At 53.2% G+C, this 21258-nt stretch overlaps 1 long non-coding RNA gene across 1 annotated transcript; it reads left to right on the top strand.

Annotated features, from left to right (window-relative positions):
- Positions 1-3407: 3407 nt before the first annotated feature.
- LOC130542084 (uncharacterized) lies at positions 3408-19537 on the top strand. The gene is made up of 3 exons (XR_008956382.1): positions 3408-3636; positions 18245-18409; positions 19487-19537. It is a non-coding gene; the product is annotated as an uncharacterized LOC130542084 (long non-coding RNA).
- Positions 19538-21258: the final 1721 nt, after the last annotated feature.

Genomic DNA, 21258 nt, shown 5'->3' with positions numbered 1-21258 from the left:
AGGGGGCTGCAGGTCCCCAATCAGGAGAGCCATGTCTCCCTTTTCAGCATGGCCTGCCCTCCCCTCAGTCTTCTTCAGGGAAGCTCTCCCCACTTCCTGAGATGACAGCTCTGAACTTAAAAGTGAATGTTATTTTACATATCTCTATGCCTTAGTTCATCCATGGCATGTCTTTCAACGCCGTTAGTGGGTTTTTTTTTTTTTTTTTTTTTTTTAGCAGTTCTGAAGGGCTGTCTGCTCAAGGAGGGGATGACCTGGGTGGGGCAGCTTTCCCTCTCATCTCCCTCAGCCTGTCTCTGAGCCCTGGGGCCAGCTGTCCCACTGAGGATTGAGGGACCCGAGCCAGCCCATCCTGAGCCCAGGCTGTGTGTCAGCTGTGTAGACTGATGCGTGTCGGAGCGATGGGCAGCTGGCATAGGCCAGGGGCAGGCAGTGTCTCCTTTTCATTCCTTCCCTCCCTTCCTCCCAGAGGTAGCTCAGAGCAGCCTTCAACCCCTGCATCTCCAGATCCCTTGACCTATGCCTCCTGTGTTCAGCTGGTGACCTTGGAGTTTCGCATGGATTCTACCTCCCGAACCCTCTCCCATAGCAGTTGCTGGATCAGGGGAGGGGTCAGACCCTTGTCTGTTTTTGGTCTTCTTCCTGTCCCACACCAAGCCCACCCCTTTGCATTTTCCATGTATGTGCTTGGAAGCAAGCCCATCCACAGGGAACCTATTAGCCAAATGGATCCAGGTAATGAACATTGAAGTAGAGATCCAGGATCCATAATAAACCTGCTCTGAAACCTGTCCCAAAGTCTGTGACTCTCTCACACTGAAACAGAAACAATAATAGCTTTCTGGACTGTGAAGTGACATGTGTCTCTACTTCCAATCTTGAATGCATAGGTGCTGAGCCTGGACAGAAAAGGACCATGGCTCCCGTGGGCTGGGATCCACAGTAAGAACTCAGTGAAATCTGAATTCGAGGCATAGAGTGAATAATTATTGTAGAGTGAATCCTCCCAAGTAGGGCTTATGCACATTGCAGAGGAAAAGCTTTTTCAAAGAGGTTCCTGAAAGAAAAATCTTTTTATAAAATTTATTTTAATTCCAGTAGAGCTAACATACAGTGTTACATTCGTTTCAGGTGTACAAGAGAGTGATTCAGTAATTCTATATATTACTCAGTGGTCATCAAGAAAAGTGTCCTCTTAATCCGCTTCATCTATTTCACTCATCCCTCTATCGACCTCCTCTCTGGTAACCATCCGTTTGTTCTCTCTTGTTAAGAGTTTGTATTTTGGTGTGTCTCCTTTTCTCTTTTATTTAGTTTTGTTTGTTTTTTAAGTTCCCTATAAGAGTGACATCATATGGGATTTGTCTTTCTCTGACTGACTGATTTCAGTTAGGATAATACTCTCTAGCTCCATCCATGTGGCTGCAAATGGCAAGGTTTCATTCGTTTTCAAGCCTAGTAATACTCCATTGTGTGTGTGTGTGTGTGTGTGTGTGTGTGTGTGTGTGTGTGAATACACACATCTATCATCTCATTTGTCAATTTTTCTACAGACACTTGGGTTGCTTCCATATTGTGATATTGTAAATAATGGTGCAAGAAACATAGTGGTGCATGTATCCTTTTAAGTTGCTGTTTTCATAGTCTTTGGGCAAATACCAGTAGTGTGATTGTTGGATCGTAGGGTAGTTCTATATTTAATTTTTTGAGGAACCTTTATACTGTTTTCCACGGTGGCCACCACAGTTTGCATTCCCACCCACAGTTCGCGAGGATTCTCCTTTATCCACATCCTCCCAACGCCTGCTCTTTCTTGTGCTTTTGATGTTAGCCATTCTGACAGGTGTGAGGTAATACCTCATTGTCCTTTGGATTTACATTTTTCTGATGATGGGTGATGGTGAACATCTTTTCATGGGACTGTTGGCCATTTGTATTTCTTCTTTGGAGAAATGTCTGTTCATGTCTTCTGCCTATTTTTTAACTGAATTATTTGTTTTTTGGGGGTCGAGTAGTATCAGTTCTATATGTTTTGGACACTATCCTTTTATTGCATATGATCTTTGCAAACATCTCCCTTTGAGTAGGTTGTCTTATTATTTTTATGTTTTCATTGTTCTTCTGCCGTGTGGAAACTTTTTATTTTGCTCTATTCCCAATAGTTTATTTTTGCTTTCATTTCCTTTGCCTCAGGAGACAGTCTAGAAAAACGTTGGTATGGTCCATGTCAAGAAGTTACTGTCTTCCCTCCTGTAGAATTTTTGTGGATTTAGGTCTCATATTGAGGTCTTGAAACTGTTTTGTGTTTGTCTGTATTGTGTAAGAAAGCAGTCTAATTTCATTCTTTTGTGCGTAGCTGTCTAGTTTTCTCAACACCATTTGTTGTAGAGACTGTCCTTTTCCCTTTTGATATCATTGCTTGCCTTGTGGAAGATTCATGGACCACATAATTGTGGGTTTCTGTCTGAACTCGTATCCTGTTCCTTTGGTCGCTCTGTCTATTTTTGTGCCGTACTCTCTTGTTAGGATGACTGCAGCTTTGTAGTATAACCTGAAATCTGAAATTGTGAGTCCTCCAGCTTTGTTTTTCTTTTCCACATTGCACTGGCTGTTCAGTATCTTTAGTGGTTCCATACAAATGTTTAGGATTGTTTATTTGAGGTCTTTTATTCTTTAATTTAAATTCAATTAGCCAACTTACAGTACATCATTAGTTTCAGATGTAGTCTTCAATAAATTACCAGTCGTGTGGAACACCCAGTGCTCATTGTATCGTGTGACCTCCTTAATGCCACTCACCCAGTTACCCCCCCCAACTTCTCCTCCAGCAATCATCAGTTTGTTGCGATAGTTAAGAGTCTATCATGGGTTTTCTCCCTCTGATGACTTCCCTTTCTATTTTCCCTCTCTATGGTCTTCTTCCCTGTTTCTGATATTCCACATAGGAGTGAAAGCATATGATCATTGTCTTTCTTTCATTGGCTTATTCCACTCAGCATAATACCCTCCAGCTCCACCCAGGTCGGTGTGATGGTAAGTATTCATCCTTTCTGATGGCTGAGTAATATTCCATTATATATATGATCCACATCTTCTTTATCCATTCATCTGTCCATGGTCATCTGCACTCTTTCCACAGTTTGTCTATTATGGATATTGCTGCTATGAACACTGGGGTGCATGTGTCCCGTCTTCACTACCTCTGTCTCTTTGGGGTAAATCCCCAGTAGTGCGATTGCTGGGACATAGGGTAGCTTTATTTATAACGTCTTGAGGAAACTCCGTACCATTTTCCAGAGTGGCTGTACCGGACTGCATTCGCACAGGGGTGTAAGAGGGTTCCCGTTTCTCCACATCCTCTCCAACATGTATAGTTTCATGTCTTCTTATTTTTAGATATTCGGCCTCGTGTGATATGGCATCTATAGGGGTTTAGATTTGCATTTCCCTGAAGCCAAGTGATATGAAGCATTTATGCCTGTATCTTTTGGTCACCAGTACATCGTCATCAGTGAAATGACTTCCCATTTTAATCCACCTCAAGACATAAAGCTGGGTAAGCACTGAAGCTGGATGATGCCATCGGTTGGAATTGTGGAGAATTTCAAAAGATCTCCATGGAGAGCAAGTTTAAAGGTCAGTGTGAAGCTACTAATTGGATCCGGGGAGATCTCTGAAAGTGGGGGTTCCCTGGGATGGGCTGAGGGGGGCCCTCCGATTTTCCTGCTATGAATCCTTTCTGCAGCCCCAAACGGACAGTTTCCTGCAGTGGGGCAGGCTGAGTCCTCTAGTCGTGCAGAGGTGAGCCCAATGCCTGGTACCTTGGAGGCAGGCAAACGGGGAGGGGACCCTCAGCAGAAGACCCAGGGTTAGGTTAGGCCTCAAGAGACAGCAGGTGCGAACTGCCCAGTGCTCAGAGAACTCCCAGGCCGACTGAGATGAGGGCACAAGGGCGGGTGAGTGTGAGCCTTGGGGTTTGATCCAGAAGGGCTCACAAAGGTCGGGGTTCACCAGCAGGGGCTCTGAGGGGGTGTCCCAGTTCTCTTGCCCTGAATGCTCTATTGTGCCCCAAAACGGTACAGTTTCCTGTGGGCTGCAGGCTGAGTCCTACGGTGGGGCTTGGGTGTCCCCAATCCCCCGGAGTTGGGCGCCAGGATCCTGGGGAGGGGCCCCTCTGTGGCCAAACTAGGGTAAGGATTAGGGTCCAGGGGCCCGGCAGGGCCAATCTAGCAAGCTGTGCGGCAAGCTCCGTGGAGGGCTGAGATGAGGCCATGGGGGAGGGTGAGCATGGGCCTCAGGGTTGGGGCACGGGGGTTGCCAAAGGTGGGGACGGGCTCCGGGGGCCTCCCCAAGTTCTCGTGCCCTGTATGCTCTGTAGCACCCCAAGGGGCACGGTTTCCTGTGGACCGGCAAGCTGAGTCCTGAGGCGGGGCACAGGTATCCCAATTCCCCGGGGCTGCAGTGTAAGGCTCCTGGGGAGGCCACCAAACCCGCGGCTGACCTAGGGTTAGGGTTAGGCCCCAGGAGCCCCGCAGGCCCAATCTGCTGGCTGTATGGTGAGCTACACGGGCTGAGGTGAGGGTGTGGGGAGGGTGAGCGTGGGCCTCAGGGTTGGGGTGCGGGAGGCCGCCAAAGTTCACTGGGGGCTCAGGGGGGCCCTCCTGGTTCTCCCGCCCTGAATGCTCTATGGACTCCCAAGGGGCATGGTTTCCTGCAGGGTGGCAGACTGAGTCCTGCGGTGGGGCTCAGGTGTCCCGAATCCCCGCGGCTGCGGCTCCAGGCTTCTGGGGAGGGGCCCCTCCACAGATGAACTAGGGTTAGGGTTGGGGCCCAGGAACCCCGCCGGCCAGATCTGCCCGCTATGTGGTGAGCTCTGCCACGGGTTGAGGTGAGGGTACGGGGTGGGGTGAGCATGGGCATCAAGGTTGGGGCTTAGGGATCGCTGAAGTTCTCCGGGGGCTCTGGGGGCCCTCCCGGTTCTCCCACCCTGAATGCTCTACAGCCTCCCAAGGGGCACGGTTTCCTGCGGGGTGGCAGGCTTTGTCCTGCAGTGGGGCTCAGGTGTCCCCAGTCCCCGGGGCTGCGGCACCGGGCCCTGGGGGAGGGGCCCTCCCTAGCCGACCTAGGGTCAGGACTAGGCCCCAGGAACCGGGCAGGACTGATCTGCAGGCTCTGCGACGAGCTTGGTGGCAGGCTGAAGGGAAGGCGCGGGGCGGGATGAGCGTGGGCCTCAGAGTTGGGGTGTAGGGGGCCGCCGAGGATCGCTGGGGGCTCAGGGGGGCCCTACTAGTTCTCCTGCACGGGATGCTCTGCGGCGCCCCAAGGGGCATGGTTTCCTGAGAGGTGGCAGGCTGAGTCCCATGGTGGGGCTCAGGTGTACCCAATCCCCGGGGTTAGGGTACAGATTAGGGTACGGGTTAGGGTTAGTGTACGGGTTACGGTTAGTGTTCGGGTGAGGGTAGGGGTTAGGGTTAGGGTAAGGTGAGGTTACGGGTTAGGGTTGGCTTTAGGGGTTACAGGTTAGGGGTTATGGGTTAGGGTACGGATTAGGGTTTAGGGTACGGGTTAGGGTTTAGGGTTTGGGTTTAGTGTACGGGTTAGGGTACGGGTTAGGGTATGGGTTAGGGTTAGGGTACAGGTTAGGGTACGCGTTAGGGTACAGTTTAGGGACGGGTTAGGGTACGGTTTAGGGTGCAGGTTAGGGTTAGGATATGGGTTAAGGTTAGGGTATGGGTTAGGGTTACGGTACGGGTTAGGTTACGGTTTAGGATTAGGGTTAGGGTACGGGTTAGGGTTAGGGTATGGATTAGGGTATGGGTTAGGGTTAGGGTATGGGTTATCGTTAGGGTTATGTTTTGTGTTAGGGATAGGGTACGGGTTTGGGTTTGGGTGTGGTTTAGGGTATGGGTTAGGACACGGGTTAGGTTTAGGTTAGGGTTAGGGTACGGTTTAGGGAATGGGTTAGGTTTAGGGTTCAGTTTAGGGTTAGGGTATGGGTTAGGGTACAGGTTAAGTTACTAGTTAGGGTTAGGGTTCGGGTTAGGGTATGGGTTAGGGTCCGGGTTAGGGATAGGGTACGGGTTAGGGTAAGGGTTAAGGTACGGGATAGGCTGCGGGTTAGTGTTAAGGCAGGGTACTTGTTAGGGTTAGGGTTTAGGGTTAGGGTTAGTATACGGGTAGTGTTAGGCTACAGGTTAGTGTACGGGTTAGGGTTAGGGTACGGGTTAGGTTCAGGGTTTAGGGTTTAGGGTTAGGGTACGAGTTAGGGTACGGTTTAGGGATAGTGTTAGGGTATGGGTTTGGGTTAGGGTTAGGGTATGGATTAGGGTACGTGTTAGGGTTAGGGTACAGGATAGGGTATGTGTTAGGGTTAGAATACGGGTTAGGGTACAGGTTAGGGTACGGTTTAGGGTTAGGGTAAGGGTTAGGGTACGAGTTAGGGTTAGGGTACGGGTTATGGGTAGGTTTAGGGGAAGGTGTAGGTTTGAGGGTAGGGTTAGGTTTAGGGGTTAGGGTTAGGGTTAAGGTTAGGGTTTAGGTTTAGAGTTAGGGTTAGGGTTAGACCCCAGGAGGCCAGCAGGCCTGATCTGCCGGCTCTGCGGTGAGCGGTGGGAAAGGCTGAGGTGAGGGCGCTGGCGATGGGAGCGTGGGTCTCAGTGTTTTGGCGTGGGGGGCCTTCGAAGGTCACGGTGGCTCGGAGGGCCCTGCCCGTTCTCCCACCCTGAATGAATGGCGGTACCCCTAGCGGCTCGGGTGCCAGCGGGGCAGCAGGGTGAGTTCGGTGCTGAGGCTCGGGGGTCCCCAATCCCCAGCGTTCAGCGCCAGTCTCCTTGAGAGGGGCCCCTCGGGGGCCGAACTAGGGTTAGGGATTGCCCCCAGGAGGCTGACAGGCCCGATCCGCCAGCTGTGCAGTGAGCGGAGGGGTGGGCCGAGGTGAGGGCGCTGGCGAGTGGGAGCATGGGCCAAAGCATTTTGACTCAGGGGCATTCAGAGTTTGCCAGGGTCTTGGAGGGCCCTGCCTGTTCCTCTGCCCTGAATGACTGGCGGAGCCCCTAGCGGCCCAGGTGGCAGCAGGGCGGCAGGGTGAGTCTGGTGCTGGGGCACGGGGGTCGCCAATCCCCGGCTTTATGGCGCAGGCCCTTTGGGAGGGGCCCCTCGGGGGCTGACCTAGGGTTAGGGTTAGCCCCCAGAAGGCCGGCAGGCCCGATCCGCTGCTGTGCGGCGAGCGGATGGGCGGGCCGAGGTGAGGGCGCTGGCGAGCAGGAGCGTGGGCCCCAGTGTTTTGGCACAGGCTGCTATCGAAAGTCGCCGAGGGCTCAGAGGGCCCTGCCCATTCTCCCGCCCTGAACGATCAGCGGCACCCTAGGGGCCCGGGTGTCGGCGGGGCATAAGAGTGAGTCCAGCGTTGCGACTCGGTGGTCCCCAATCCCCGGCGTTGTGGCGCCAGGCCCCTTGGGAGGGGCCCCTCGTGGGCCGATCTAGGGTTAGGGTTAGCCCCCAGGAGGCTGGCAGGCCCGATCCGCTGCTGTGCGGGGAGCGGAGGGGCGGGCCGAGGTGAGGGCTCTGGCGAGCAGGAGCGTGGGCCCCAGCGTTTTAGCGCGGCTGCTATCGAAGGTCACCGAGGGCTCGGAGGGCCCTGCCCATTTTCCCACCCTGAATGAATGACGGCAGCCCTAGCAGCCTGGGGGGTGGCGGGGCGGCAGGGTAATTCCGGTGCTGAGGCTTGGGGGTCCCCAATCCCCGGCGTTGTGGTGGCAGGCCCCTTCAGATGGGCCCCTCTGGGGCCAACGTAGGGTTAGAGTTACCCCCAGGAGGCCGGTAGGCCAGATCCACCGACTCTGCGGTGAGCGGAGGGGCGGGCCGAGTTGAGGGCGCTGGTGAGCGCGAGCTTGGGACCCAGCGTTTTGGTGCGGATGATCTTCGAAAGTCGCCAGAGTCTCGAGGGCCCTGCCCGTTTACCAACCCTGAATGACCGGCGACGCCCCAGCGGGCCCGGTGTGGGCTTGGCGGCAGGGTGATTCCGGCGCTGCAGCTCGGGGGTCTCCAATCCCCTGAGTTCGGTGCCAGGCCCCTTGGGAGGGGCCCCTCGGGGGCCGACCAAGGGTTAGAGTTAGCTCCCAGGAGGCCATCAGGCTCAATACTCCGGCTAGGCCACGAGCGGAGGGGCGGGCCGAGGTTAAGGCGCTGGCGAGCGAAAGCGTGGGCCCTGGCGTTTTGGCACAACGGCCCTTCGAAGATCACCGGGGCCTCGGAGGGCCCTGCCTGTTCTCCCGCCCTGAATGAAAGGCAGCACCCCTAGCGGCCTGAGTGGCGGCGGGGCTGCAGGGTGAGTCCGACGCTGGGGCTCGGTCGTCCCCAATCCCCGGCGTTGTGGCGCCAGGTCCCTTGGGAGGGACGCCTCGGGGGCCGACCTACGGTTAGGGTTAGCCCCCAGGAGGTCGGCAGGCCTGATCTGCCGGCTGTACAGCAAGCGGAGGGGCGGGCCAAGGTGAGGGCGCTGGCGAGAGGGAGTGTGGGCCCAAGCGTTTTGGCGTGGGAGGCCTTCAAATGTCGCTGGGGGCTCGGAGGGCCCTGCCCCTCCTCCCGCCCTGAATGACTGGAGGCGCCCCTAGCGGCCTGAGTGGCGGCGAGGCAGCAGGGTGAATCTGGCGCTGAGGCTCAGGGGTCCCCAATGCCAGGCGTTGTGGCTCCAGGCCCCTTGGGAGGGGCCCTTGCGGGGCCGACCTAAGGTAAAAGCCCCTGGAGGCTGGCAGGCACGATCTGCCGTCTGTGGCGAGCGGAGGCGCGGTCGAAGATCAGGGAGCTGACGAGCAGGAGAGTGGGCCCCAGCGTTTTGGCGCTGGGGGCCTTCGAAGGTCACCGGGGCAGGGAGGGCCCTGCCTGTTCTCCCACCCTGAATGATCGGTGGTGCCCTAGCGGCCCAGTGTTGGCGGGGTGGAAGGGTGAGTCCAGCGTTGCAACTCGGGGGTCCCCAATCCCTGGCGTTCCGCGGCAGTCCCTTTGGGAGGGGCCCCTTGGGGGCCAACCTAGGGTTAGGGTTAGCCCCCAGGAGGCCGGCAGGCTCAATCCACCGGCACTGCGGCGAATGGAGGGGTGAGCCAACATGAGGTCGCTGGCGAGTGGGAGCGTGGGCCCCAACATTTTGGCTTGGGGGGCCTTCGAAGGTCACAGGGGCCTCGGAGGGCCCTGCCCGTTCTCCCGCCATGAAGGACCGGCGACGCCCCTAGCGCCCCGGGTGGCGGCGGGGTGGCAGGGTCAGTCCGGCGCTGGGGCTCGGGGGTCCCCAATCCCCAGCGTTGCAGCACCAGGCCCTTTGGGAGGGGCCCCTCGGGGACTGTCCTAAGGTTAGGTTAGCCCCCAGGAGGCCGGCAGACCCGATCCGCCGGCTGTGCGGTGAGCGGAGGGATGGACCGTGGTAGGGCGCAGTCGAACGGTAGTGTGGTATCCAGCATTTTGGCGTGGGGGGCCTTCGTATTTCACCAGGGGCTCAGAGGGCCCTACCGGTTATCCCGCCCTGAATGACCGGCGGCGCCCCTAGCGGCCCGCGTGGCGGCGGGGCGGCAGGGTGAGCCCGGCGCTGCGGCTTGCGGGTCCTCAATCCCTGGCGTTGCGGCACCAGGCCTCTTGGGAGAGGCCACTCTGGGGCCCACCTAGGGTTAGGGTTATCCCCGAGGAGCCTGGCAGGCTGGATCCGCCGGCTGTGCGGCTAGAGGGGGGGGGGGGGCCGAGGTGAGGGCGCTGGAGAGCGGGAGCGTGGGCCTCAGCGTTTTGGCGCGGGGGACCTACGAACGTCGCCGGGGGCTCGGAGGGCCCTGCCCGTTCCCCCACCCTAAATGACCGGCGGCGCCCCAAGTGGCCTGGGTGGTGGCGGAGCGGCAGGTTGAGTACATTGCTGGGGCTCAGGGGTCCCCATCCCGGGCCTTGCGGGGCCACGCCCCTTGGGTGTGGACCCTCAGGGACTGACCTAGGGTATGTGTTAGCACCCAGGAAGCCAGCAGGCCCGATCTGCCGCTGTGTGGTGAGCGGAGGGGTGGGCTGAGGTGAGAGCGCTGGCGAGCGGGAGTGTAGTACCCAGCGTTTTGGCACGGGGGGGCCTTGGAAGGTCTCCAGGGCCTAGTTGGGCCTTACCCGTTCTCCTGCCCTGAATGACCGGCGGCGCCCCTAGGGGCCCAGGTGGCGGTGGGGCGGCATGGTGAGTCCGGCGCTGTGGCTCCGGAATCCCGAATCCCAGGCGTTGTGGCGCCAGGCCCCTAGGATGGGCCCCTCGGGGGGAAAACCTAGGGTTAGGGTTACCCTCCAGGAGGCGGCAGGCTCAATCCGCCGGCTGTGCGGCGAGTGGAGGGGTGGGCCGAGGTGAGGTCGCTGGAGAGCAGGAGCGTGGGCCCCAGCGTTTTGGCTCCGGGGGCCTTCGAAGGTCACTGGGGGCTCGGAGGGCCCTGCCCGTTCTCCTGACCTGAATGACTGACGGCACCCCTAGCAGCCCGGGTGGCAGTGGGGCAGCAGGGTGAGTCCGGCGTTATGGTTTGGGGATCCCCAATCCCCAGCGTTGCGGCGCCAGGCCCCTTGGAGGGAACCCTCTGGGGCCGACCTAGGGTTAGAGTTAGCCCCCAGGAGGCCGGAAGTCCCGATCCGCCGGCTGTGCGGTGAGCGGAGAGGCGGGCCGAGTTGAGGGCGCTGTCGAGCGTGAGCATCGGCCCCAGCGTTTTGGCGCGGATGGCATTCGAAAGACGCCGAAGTCTTGAGGGCCCTGCCGGATCTCCCACCGTGAATGACCGGCGACGCCCCAGCAGGCCCGGTGTCGGCTTGGCGGCAGGGTGAGTCCGGCGCTGCAGCTCAGGGGTCCCCAATCCCCTGCGTTTGGCGCCAAGCCACTTGGGAAGGGCCCCTTGGGGGCCGACCTAGGGTCAGGCTTAGCCCCCAGGAGGCCGGCAGGCCCAATCCCTCTGCTGTTCCACAAGCGGAGGGGCAAGCCGATGTGAGGGCGCTGGCGAGGGAAGCATAGGCCCAAGCGTTTGGCGGGGGGCCTTAAAAGGTCGCCGGGCCTCGGAGGGCCCTGCCAGTTCTCCCGCCATGAATGATCAGCAGCGCCCCTAGCGGCCCGGGTGACGGCGGGGTGGCAGGATGAGTCCGGCGCTGGGGCTCGGGGGTCCCCAATCCCCAGCGTTGCAGCGCCAGGCCCCTTGGGAGGGGCCCCTCCGGGGCCGACCTAGGGTAAAGTTTAGCCCCTGGAGGCCGGCAGGCACGATCCGCCGTCTGGGGCGAGCGGAGGCACAGTCGAAGATCAGGGCTCTGGCGAGCGGGAGAGTGGGCCCCAGCTTTTTGGTGCTGGGGGCCTTCGAAGGTTACCGGGGCAGGGAGGGCCCTGCCTGTTCTCCCGCCCTGAATGATCGGCGGTGCCCTAGTGGCCCGGGTGTCGGCGGGGTGCAAGGGTGAGTCCATCATTGCGACTCGGGGGTCCCCAATCCCCGGCGTTCGGCGGCAGTCTCTTTGGGAGGGGCCCCTCGGGGGCCGACCTAGGGTTAGGGTTAGCCCCCAGGAGGCCGGCAGCCCCGATTCACCAGCTGTGCAGCGAGCGGAGGGCAGGCCGAAGTGAGGGCGCAGGTTAGCGGGAGCATGGGCCCCATCGTTTTGGCGCGGGGGTCCTCCGAAGGTCGCTGGGGGCTCCTAGGGCCCTGCCCGTTCTCCCGCCCTGAATGACCAGCAGTGCCCCTAGCGGCCCGGGTGGCGGCAGTGCGGCAGGGTGAGTCCGGCGCTGTGGCTCAGAGGTCCACAATCCCCAGCATTCCTGCGCCAGACCCCTTGGGAGTGGCCCCTCTTGGGCCGATCTTGGGTTAGGGTTAGCTCCCAGGAGGCCGGCAGGCCCGATACGCCGGCTAGATGGCGAGCGGAGGGATGGGCTGAAGTAAAGGCTCTGGTGAGCGGGAGCGTGGGCCCCCGCGATTTGGCGCGGGGGGCCTTCAAAGTTAACTGGGGGCTCAGAGGGCCCTGCCCCTTCTCCCACCCTGAATGACCGGCGGCACACCTAGCGGCCCGGGTGGTGGCACGGCGGCAGGGTTAGTCCGGTGTGAGGCTCGAGGGTCCCCAATCCCCAGCGTTGCAGCACCAGGCTCCTTGGGATGGGTCCCTCTGGGGCCAGCCTAGGGTTAGGGTTAGCCTCCAGGAGGCCAGCAGGCCCGATCCGCGGCTGTGCGGCTCCCGGAGTGTTGGGCCGAGGTGAGGGCGCTGGCGAGCCTGAGCAATAGCCCAAGCTTGTTTGTGCGGGTGCCTTCGAAGGTCGGGGGCGGCTCGGAGGGCCCTGCCCTTTCTCCCGCCCTGAATGACCGGCGGCGCCCCTAGTGGCGGAGGGGCAGCAGGGTGAGTCCCGCGCTGGGGCTCTGGGGTCCCCAATCCCTGGCATTGTGGTGCCAGGCCCCTTGGGAGGGGCCTCTCGGGGGCCAACCTAGGGTCAGGGTTAGCCCCCAGGAGGCTGGCAGGCCCGAACCGCCGGCTGTGCGCCGAGTGGAGCACAGGCCCAGGTGAACGCGCTGGCAAACCGGAGCGTGAGCCCCAGCGTTTTGGTGCCGGGGGCCTTTGAAAGTCGCCGTGGGCATGGTGAGCCTTGCCCGTTCTCCCGCCCTGAATGAACGGTGGTACCCCTAGCGGCTCGTGTGCCAGAGGTGCAGCAGGGTGAGGCCGGTGCTGTGGCTCGGGGGTCCCCAATCCCTGGCGTTGTGGCAGCAGGCCCCTTCGGAGGGGCCCCTCTGGGGCCGACCTAGGGTTAGAGTTAGCCCCCAGGAGGCTGGCAGGCCCGATCCGCCAGCTGTGCGGAGAGCGCAGAGCGGAGGGGCGGGCCGAGGTGAGGGTGCTGGCAAGCTCCAGCGTGGGCCCCAGTGTTTTGGCGCAGATGGCCTTCAAAATTCACCGGAGTCTTGAGGGCTCTGCCTGTTCTCCCACCCTGAATGACCAGCGACGCACCAGCGGGCCCGATGTCGGTGGGGAGGCAGGGTGAGTCCGGCACTCACGTAGACGTGAGTTGAAAGATGGCTTTGATACAATTTTTTTTTAAGTTTTTTTTTTAATATTATGTTAGTCACCATACAGTACATCCCGGGTTTCCAATGTAAAGTTCGATGATTCATTAGTTGCGTATGACACCCAAGGCACCATGCAATACGTGCCCTCCTTACTACCCATCACCAGTCTATCCCAATCCCCCACCGCAATCCTCTCTGAAGCCCTCAGTTTGTTTCTCAGAGTCCATGGTCTCTCATGCTTCATTCCCCCTTCTGATTACCCCCTTTCTTTATCCCTTTCTTCCCCTACCGATCTTCCGAGGTCTTATGTTCCATAGATGAGAGAAATCATATGATAATTGTCTTTCTCTGCTTGACTTATTTCACTTAGCATTATCTCCTCCAGTGCCGTCCATGTTGCAGCAAATGTTGAGAACTCGTTCTTTCTGTTACCTGAGTAATATGCCATTGTATATATGGACCACAACTTCTTACTCCAGTCATCTCTTGAAGGGCATGTCGGTTCCTTCCACGATTTAGCTATTGTGGACATTGCTGCTATGAACATTGGGGTGCATATGGCCCTTCTCTTCACCACGTCTGTATCTTTGAGGTAAATACCCAGTAGTGCAATGGCTGGATCATAGGGTAGCTCACTTTTTAACTTTATAAGGGACCTCCACACTGTTTTCCAGAGTGGCTATACCAACTTGCATTCCCACCAACAGTGTGGGAGGGATCCCCTTTCTCCACATCCTCTCCAACAATTGTTGTTTCTTGCCTTGTCAATTTTTGCCATTCTAACTGGCATAAGGTATTATCTCAGTGTGGTTTTGATTTGAATTTCCCTGATGGCTAATGATTTTGAACATTTTTTCATGTGTCTGTTAGCCATTTGTACATCTTCATTGGAAAAGTGTCTGTTCACATTTTCTGCCCATATTATAATTTGCTTATTTTTTTCTTGTGTATTGAGTTTGAGGAGTTCTTTGTAGACCTTGAATACCAGTCTTTTATCTATAGTGTCATTTACAAATAAATTCTCCCATTCCGTGGGCTGGTGCTTAGTTTTTTTTACTGTTTCCTTGGCAGTGCAGAAGCTTTTTGTCTTGATGAAGCCCCACAAATTCGTTTTATCTTCTGTCTTTCTTGCCTTTGGATATGTGTCATGAAAAAGTTTATTTTGGCCGATCTCGTATAGATTGCTGCCTATGTTCTCCTCTAGGATTTTGATGGATTCCTGTCTCACTTCGAGGTCTTTCATCCATTTGGAGTTTATTTTTGTGTATGGTGTGAGTGAGTGGTCATGTTTCATTCTTTTGCATGTAGCTGTCCAATTTTCCCAGCACCATTTATTGAAGAGACTCTTTTTCCACCGGATGTTTTTTCCTGCTTTATCAAAGATTAGTTGCCCAAAGAGCTGAAGGTCCATTTCTGGGTTCTCTATTCTGTTCCATTGGTCTATGTGTCTGTTCTTGTACATGCTGTCTTTGTGATTACAGCTTTGTAGTACAGCTCGAAATCCGGCATTATGATACCCTCAGCTTTGTTTTTCCTTATCAACAGTTCCTTGGAGATTTGGGGCCTTTTCTGGTTCCATACAAATTTAAGGACTATTTGTTCCAGTTCTTTGAAAAATGTCATCGGTATTTTGATCAGGATAGTATTGAATGTGTAGATTGCTCTGGATAGCATGGACATTTTAACTATGTTAGTTCTTCTGATCCATGAGCATGGAATATTATTCCATCTTGTCTTCCTCAATGTCTTTCAAGAGTGATTTGTAGTTTTAGAATACAGATCCTTTAAGTCTCGGTTAACTTAATGCAAAGGTAACGTATGGTTTTTGGTGCTCTTGCAAATGGGATGGATTCCCTAAATTCTCTTTCTTCAGTCGCATTATTTGTTTATAGAAATGCAACTGATTTCTGAGCATTGATTTTGTATCCTGCCACATTGTTCTTTCTTAAAGACTGGTTAATGGCCCTTTCCTTATGCTTTCATTCCCACTCGGAAACATGCATCCATCATCGTGACAGACGTTAGGATTCGGAGGACCCTTTCCATACCCTCTTCTTACTGAGAGTTACGTCTATGGCAGTTTAATTAATGTTCAACACACATACTGGGAAACACTGGTGCCTTCACTAATCGATGTTGCTGTCTCTCTGCACAAACTTGGTTCGCTGAATTAAATAATGGCACTTTCTTTTCCTTTTCACAAAACCTTTTCAAACGGCTTTCCTCCTCATGACAGATGTGAGTTGAGAGATGCTTTCTGTGTAGTGTTCTTAAGTAGTTAAACGAAGGGCATTATCTTGATGCTTGCAGACCCCATTTTGCACAATGCTCCCAATCCATGACACCAGATGTGAGGTGCAAGATGCTTTTATATAGAGTGTTCTCTCCTAGCGTAAAGCAGGTGACACCTTACTTATGCATTCATGGACACTTTTGAAAAACTTGCCACCTTCCTAAGAGAAGACTTGACTTGGACAATGGTGTCTATTCGGTGTTCTGACTGAGATTTGTGAAAATTGCCCTTTCCTTAAGGTTCATCACACTTTTTGGAAAACTTGGGTGTGTTCATCGGTCCTGATGTTGGTTTGATGTTGCCTTCTATCAACACTGAGTTGGTTCTCACAACTACTTAGATAGGACCTCTCCTTCTGCTTTCACTTGCACTTCTGCAAGTACTTCTTCTTCATTACAGAAGATGTGAATTGGAAGATCTTTTCCCAAGGGTGTCCTTACCTGAGCATACAGCATGTTCCTTACGTTTTCATACACACTTTTGGAACATACATCCATCCTCCTGAACGTAGATATGATTTGGAATGTTGTCTCTAGATGGTGCTCTTTCACATCTATGGCAGTTCCCTTAAGGTTCAACACATGTAATGGGAAACCCTGCTCTCTTCACTGATCAACGTTGCCGTCTCTCTACCCAAACTTGGTTCTCTGAACTGACTGATGGCACTTTCTTTTCGTGTTCACACAACCTTTTCTAATGGCTTTCCTCCTTTTCTTTGGAAATTTTGTTTGGAAATTTTAATATGCCTTTCTTAATATTTGATAGAGCAGACAAAACTCGGTCACAAATGTGACCTAATTGACGTCTATGGAACATTCGATAATAAGTGCAGAATACATTATTTTCCAGCGGTCATAGACTATTTACCCAAACAGATGATATGTTGGACCATGAATCATGTCTACATTTTAAAATACTGAAAATAACTAGATTCTATTCTTAGGCCTCCAAGGAATAGAGCCCTAGTCCTCATCAAAAGAAGACCAGGCAGTCCCTCTATGTTTAAAAATTCAATGTAACTTTGCTGCTTATCTTAAGGGTCAGAGAGGGGATCGCAGTGGATATTTGCCACCTTTTCTACATCAGGGCTCACACACAATGGCCCTTTGTCTCTGAAGAACACTGACTATCCTAACGTAGACAGGAGTTAAGCTTCCTATCAGAGTTCTGCATGTGCCAGCCACACCTGGCAGCCTTGGCCTGGGCCCACCACCACCTCCCTCCAGCTTTCCTTCTTGGTGGCATTGAGTTAAGGGAGTCAACATAGCCATATGGAGATGGGAGCTCCCCTCTCCTAGTGATGATGGTGCTATTGTCCCCACCAGTCTATCAACATGATTTCTGAGAGAATTACGACACAATAGCAGCTTCTTGACCTTCCTTAAGGTTTAAAAATCATCTTGTGAGTCATCTTTTCAAAAAACGGTTTCACCATGTGTTCTTTTCTCTGGAAAAGAAATAGACCCAATGGTAATTATGGCTCCTGAGCACCTGCTCTTGGGAGATTGCATAGTGGCTCTGTGTAGCATTCTCCCTCTTAAACTTCTCAACTAGGGTGTATACAGAATGAGTCCCATTTCCTAGATGGATAGACAAGGGCTCAGAGATTATATGAATTACAGAGGATTTTAGTGTCAGAAACCTAAGTGGGATCTCCAAACTGACTCCAAAACCCTTGTTCTTCCATACAGGGTACCATTTCGCTCTTACCTCTGGTCTTGTTGATCTGGAAACCTAGGAAGTATTAGGATTTTCTTGTTGTGTGGCCAAATGGAGCGAATTCGGCTGCCTTTTCACCTCTGCCCATCATGACCATGAAGATAATTATCTCAGTGGAGGACCTTTGAGTAAGAGACTTAAAGATCCCTTAGAATAGAGATACTATACTATTTTTCTGATATTAAAGTGCCTGAAAGAACTATCCTTTTTTAATTGATGGAAGCTCTTGGTGGAAAGGTCGGAAAGACTATTTGAAAACACTCAGCCTCTTCTACAGAGTGAGACAATGCCCCTAAAGATTGCTAAAATATTCCCTTACCTCTGATTATTTACTTCCCAACTATCGCAGTGTTTCTATGTTAGGATTACGATTTCCATGAGGCAAAAGTTGTGGAGAAAGAACTTAGTGTATCCAGGGGCACTTTCGTATTGTGACAGTGAGCTATTCTGTTGTATTCTGTAGTCCAAGGGAATGGTGCCAGACATCTCTAAGATGTCTAAAATTCTGACTGTAAATGATCTCTATGCTTCAGAGATTTGGGCAGGACAAGGGAGGAGTCCAGAGACTGTGAACGCCTCTGTTACCTGTGTTGACCATGGAGCAGGTAACCTTCTGTAGGGGTCCTTTTGATGTCTCTGAGCTATGGGAAAGGTGCTTTCATCTCAAGCTCCTCCATTTGGTAGTGGTGATAAGGATAAGAGTAATTTTTATCTCATACCATCTGTGGACCCTGATCTTGACCTCCTAGGGAAACCCTCCTTTATCATTTCACGCAGCTCAAAATGACCAGGCAAACCCTCAAAGCATGGGCCCTATTTCTGCCCCCAGCACATATTGTCCATCTGTTTCAAAAAGAAAAAAGAGAACAAAAAAATGCCCTTGCCAACATCAAGGTGAGAACACAAAAGAACCTCTCTGTCCCCCGTAAGATTAAAGTCATACCGACTTGTACATACTGAAAAGATAAGAAAAGTCTGTCACTTTCTGGAATCTTCTGCCTCATCGTGATGGGTAACTGTACCTAACACAAAACAGAACAAATATATAACCCTGCCCTAAATGTTCCTTCCCTGGAGCACTCTCTTCTTTGTGAAGACTGTGTCTCCCAGGCATCTGACCTGATTTGGGTTTGAATAAAACTCTCTTCATTTCTCTCTAAAATGTTTTAAAATGTTCCTTCCTTTAGTGTTGACAATAACACTATGTTTTCTTTTCAAGTGAAAAATAAATGTTCCTGGTTCACAACCGTGACAGCACAGAAGGCCGGCTGTTCCTCCTGGCCCCTACCCTGCAGAACCAAGCATGTGTATATAGATTCCAGCACAAATGGGCTCATCCTAGAAGGATGCTTTGAAGGTCTGAGAAGCACTATCCACTCCATGGGTGAGACAAGAAGGCAAAGCTATTCCCGCTTGGAGCATTCCTTTTGGGGCTTAAAATTGCCTTGGACATGCATGAAAGCATTGCCATTTACTAAAGCCCAAAGCTGGAACAGTCTGAGAGCAGCTGACCTAGCCAGAATCCAGGCACACACCTGTAGGAAGGGTTGGTGCAGAAGGGAAGGGGCAGGGCTCTGAGGGTGTTCTGCAGCTAGAGGGGTCCGCGGAAGGGGCAGTGTATGTGTGTGTGTGTGTGTGTGTGTGTGTGTGTGTGCGCGCGCGTGCGCGCGCGTGCTTGGGGCCCTGCCCGTGATCACAGTCATGCCTGCGCTGGGCATTGAGCCAAGGAGGCAGGTCTTGGACCCCTTGCACTCCCAGAGTTGTGAGTCATGGGGCTCGTTGCCCCGCATTCAAGGGGCTGGAAACCGCACACTCCCAAACCAGTCACCCCATGGGGGTGGAGCTACGTCTCTGTGGGCAAACCCAGAGCAGACCTAGGATGCAGACTGGGAACCAGGGAAGGGGAGCTCTGAGAGATTCAACGTGTGGAGTTCCTGGCTGAGTGAATGCATGCTGTGTGCCTGTGTGGGGCATGGTCTGGGAGTAGGGGCACCCCGGGTGAGAGGTGGGGTTCTGGAAGGGCATGTGGAGGGAGTTCATTTGGAGACTCAGTTGAGTTTTCTTTTTCCCTTGATAGTCTCTTCTGCCTACTCTCTGTCAACTGGCCTTACATAGCAAACCCATGGACTCCAGGGCACCTGCTCAGCAGAGCTTTTGTGGTATTGGTCGCAGACATTCCAGGGTTTCACTTGTTCCCCAGCAAGAGCGAGAGTAAGGACCGCACGGTCCCCAACTTCAGTGTGGTGCCCCTGTACCCCGACACAGTGCAGGTAATGGACATTGAGCAGTTCCCCAAGTTCAGCAGGGTGTTCCCTGTTCCTTCAGGCACATGTGTGGCACTAGGAAACCCCAGAGCCGTTACCCAACTTCAGCATTGTGCTGCTTGTTCCCTGGGAATGGTGGCAATGGGCTGGAAGATAATTACTACTAAAAGACAAGTCTGTGTTTCCCCTTCTCCCAGAAACTGCAGCAGGCATGCTGGCTTTAGGTCCGAGGAGCCGCCTTCTCCCCACCTAACAACACTTCTCTTCTCTGGCTCCATGAGACCCGAGGTTTTGAACGTCTGTATCTGAGTCAGTGAGGCAGCTTGACACAGGACACCAGCATTCAGAGAAAGCGGCAGGTCCATTTGGAGAAATGTCATATCCACGTCAGGACTGGAGGTAACACCTCTCATTAACCCATTATCTCCTGGGCTTTTCTCTTTTCTCTAGTTGAGCCATGAAGTAAAACTTAAGTAATAGTTGTCAGTGTTCTGAATTTGGTGAAGGAGGTACTTAGTTTCTGAGCTTAGAGCACTTTGCAGGGGATCGCATTTTCTCTGTTCATTGACTGCTTATGAATGTATTTTGAACAGCTGTTTCCTAGAAACACTCTTTCATTAGAAAGGGAAGGTTAGATTTACTCTTTGTGTATTTTTAAGATATACATCTAACAGTGTTTATTCAGTTGGGCCTACGATATGGGTGAGTGGCCACCATTTAGGGTTAGATGGCTTTTTGTCGTCAGATACAGATATGGATGATGTCTTGTCATTTGTCAAAGGTGATGTTTCATTACTGATTAGTCTTTTCATCCCAAGAATTACAATGAGGGTCGAGGGAAAATTCAAAATTATTCAAAGCAGCCTTTTCCTGTTTAAAAGTTAAGCTTGACTATCTAGCTTTACTAGATGTATCAACTCAATATTTTGAGGTGCCATATTCTCTCTGTCATTTCTTTGGTGGTGCAGTCAGAAGGAGAGTCTTTGGGAATTCCTTTGGATAGAGTCATGCTGGTGGCTTCAAGGGGCCTGGTGACGGGAGCCCTGGGCTGAGTTCTGGAACTACTTGCTTGACGCTGGGTGAGTCAGGTTATCCCACAGAGTTTCTGTTTCCTCCTTATGAGATTGCTGGAAGGTGAAATAAGTCAAGCAGAGAAAGGCAATTTTGATACGGATTCACTCATTTATGGAACAGGAGAAATAGCAGGGAGCTCAGTAGGAGAAGGAAGGGAAGAATGAAGGGTGGGGTAAACAGAAGGGGGAATGAAGCACGACAGACTATGGACTCTGGGAAACAAACTGAGGGCTTCAGAGGGGTTTGGTGGGGGGTTGGGATAGGCCGGTGATGGGTATTAAGGAGGGCACATATTGCATGGAGCCCTGGGTGTTGTATGCAAACAATGAATCATGGAACACTACATCAAAAACTAAGGATGTAGTGTATGGTGACTAACATAACATAATAAAAAAAATTTAAAAAAGAAAATAAAGAAATTGATGGAAGGTCATATCTGTGGAAAGTCTTTACACAGAAACTGTTCTGCCTATTGAAGAGCAACTAAAAACGAGGTGATTTGGGCTCTATTATTCTATAAATAATAATTTTAAAACTCCCTGTCCTAGGGATATGGTATTTTCTTGCATAAGGAGGCCTGAGAAGGCTGCAATGAAAGATTGCGATCTCAGAACACGTTCATGTTCCATGCATACATCACTTAACAGTTTGCACAGGTAGGAAGGTAAGTGGAGATAAATATGAAAGAAAGGGAAAGAAGGTGTGAACCATTCATTAGGTAGCCTTCTCCCTTTCTCAGGAAAGCCTTGGGCCAGTGTAATTTTGGGAAAGGAGGGGGAATCCTGGAGCTTTGCAGCAGATGGGGGTTCCAGGTCTGGGTAGAGGTGACGGGTCCCAGAGGAGAGCTGAGTGCATTCTGCAGCAGGGTATGGGCAGGGCGCGCTCCTGGGGTGGC

The sequence above is a fragment of the Ursus arctos genome, unplaced genomic scaffold (assembly GCF_023065955.2).
Source record: "Ursus arctos isolate Adak ecotype North America unplaced genomic scaffold, UrsArc2.0 scaffold_3, whole genome shotgun sequence".
NCBI classification, from domain to species: Eukaryota; Metazoa; Chordata; class Mammalia; order Carnivora; family Ursidae; genus Ursus; species Ursus arctos.
This window is presented reverse-complemented; position numbering and strand designations above follow the sequence as displayed.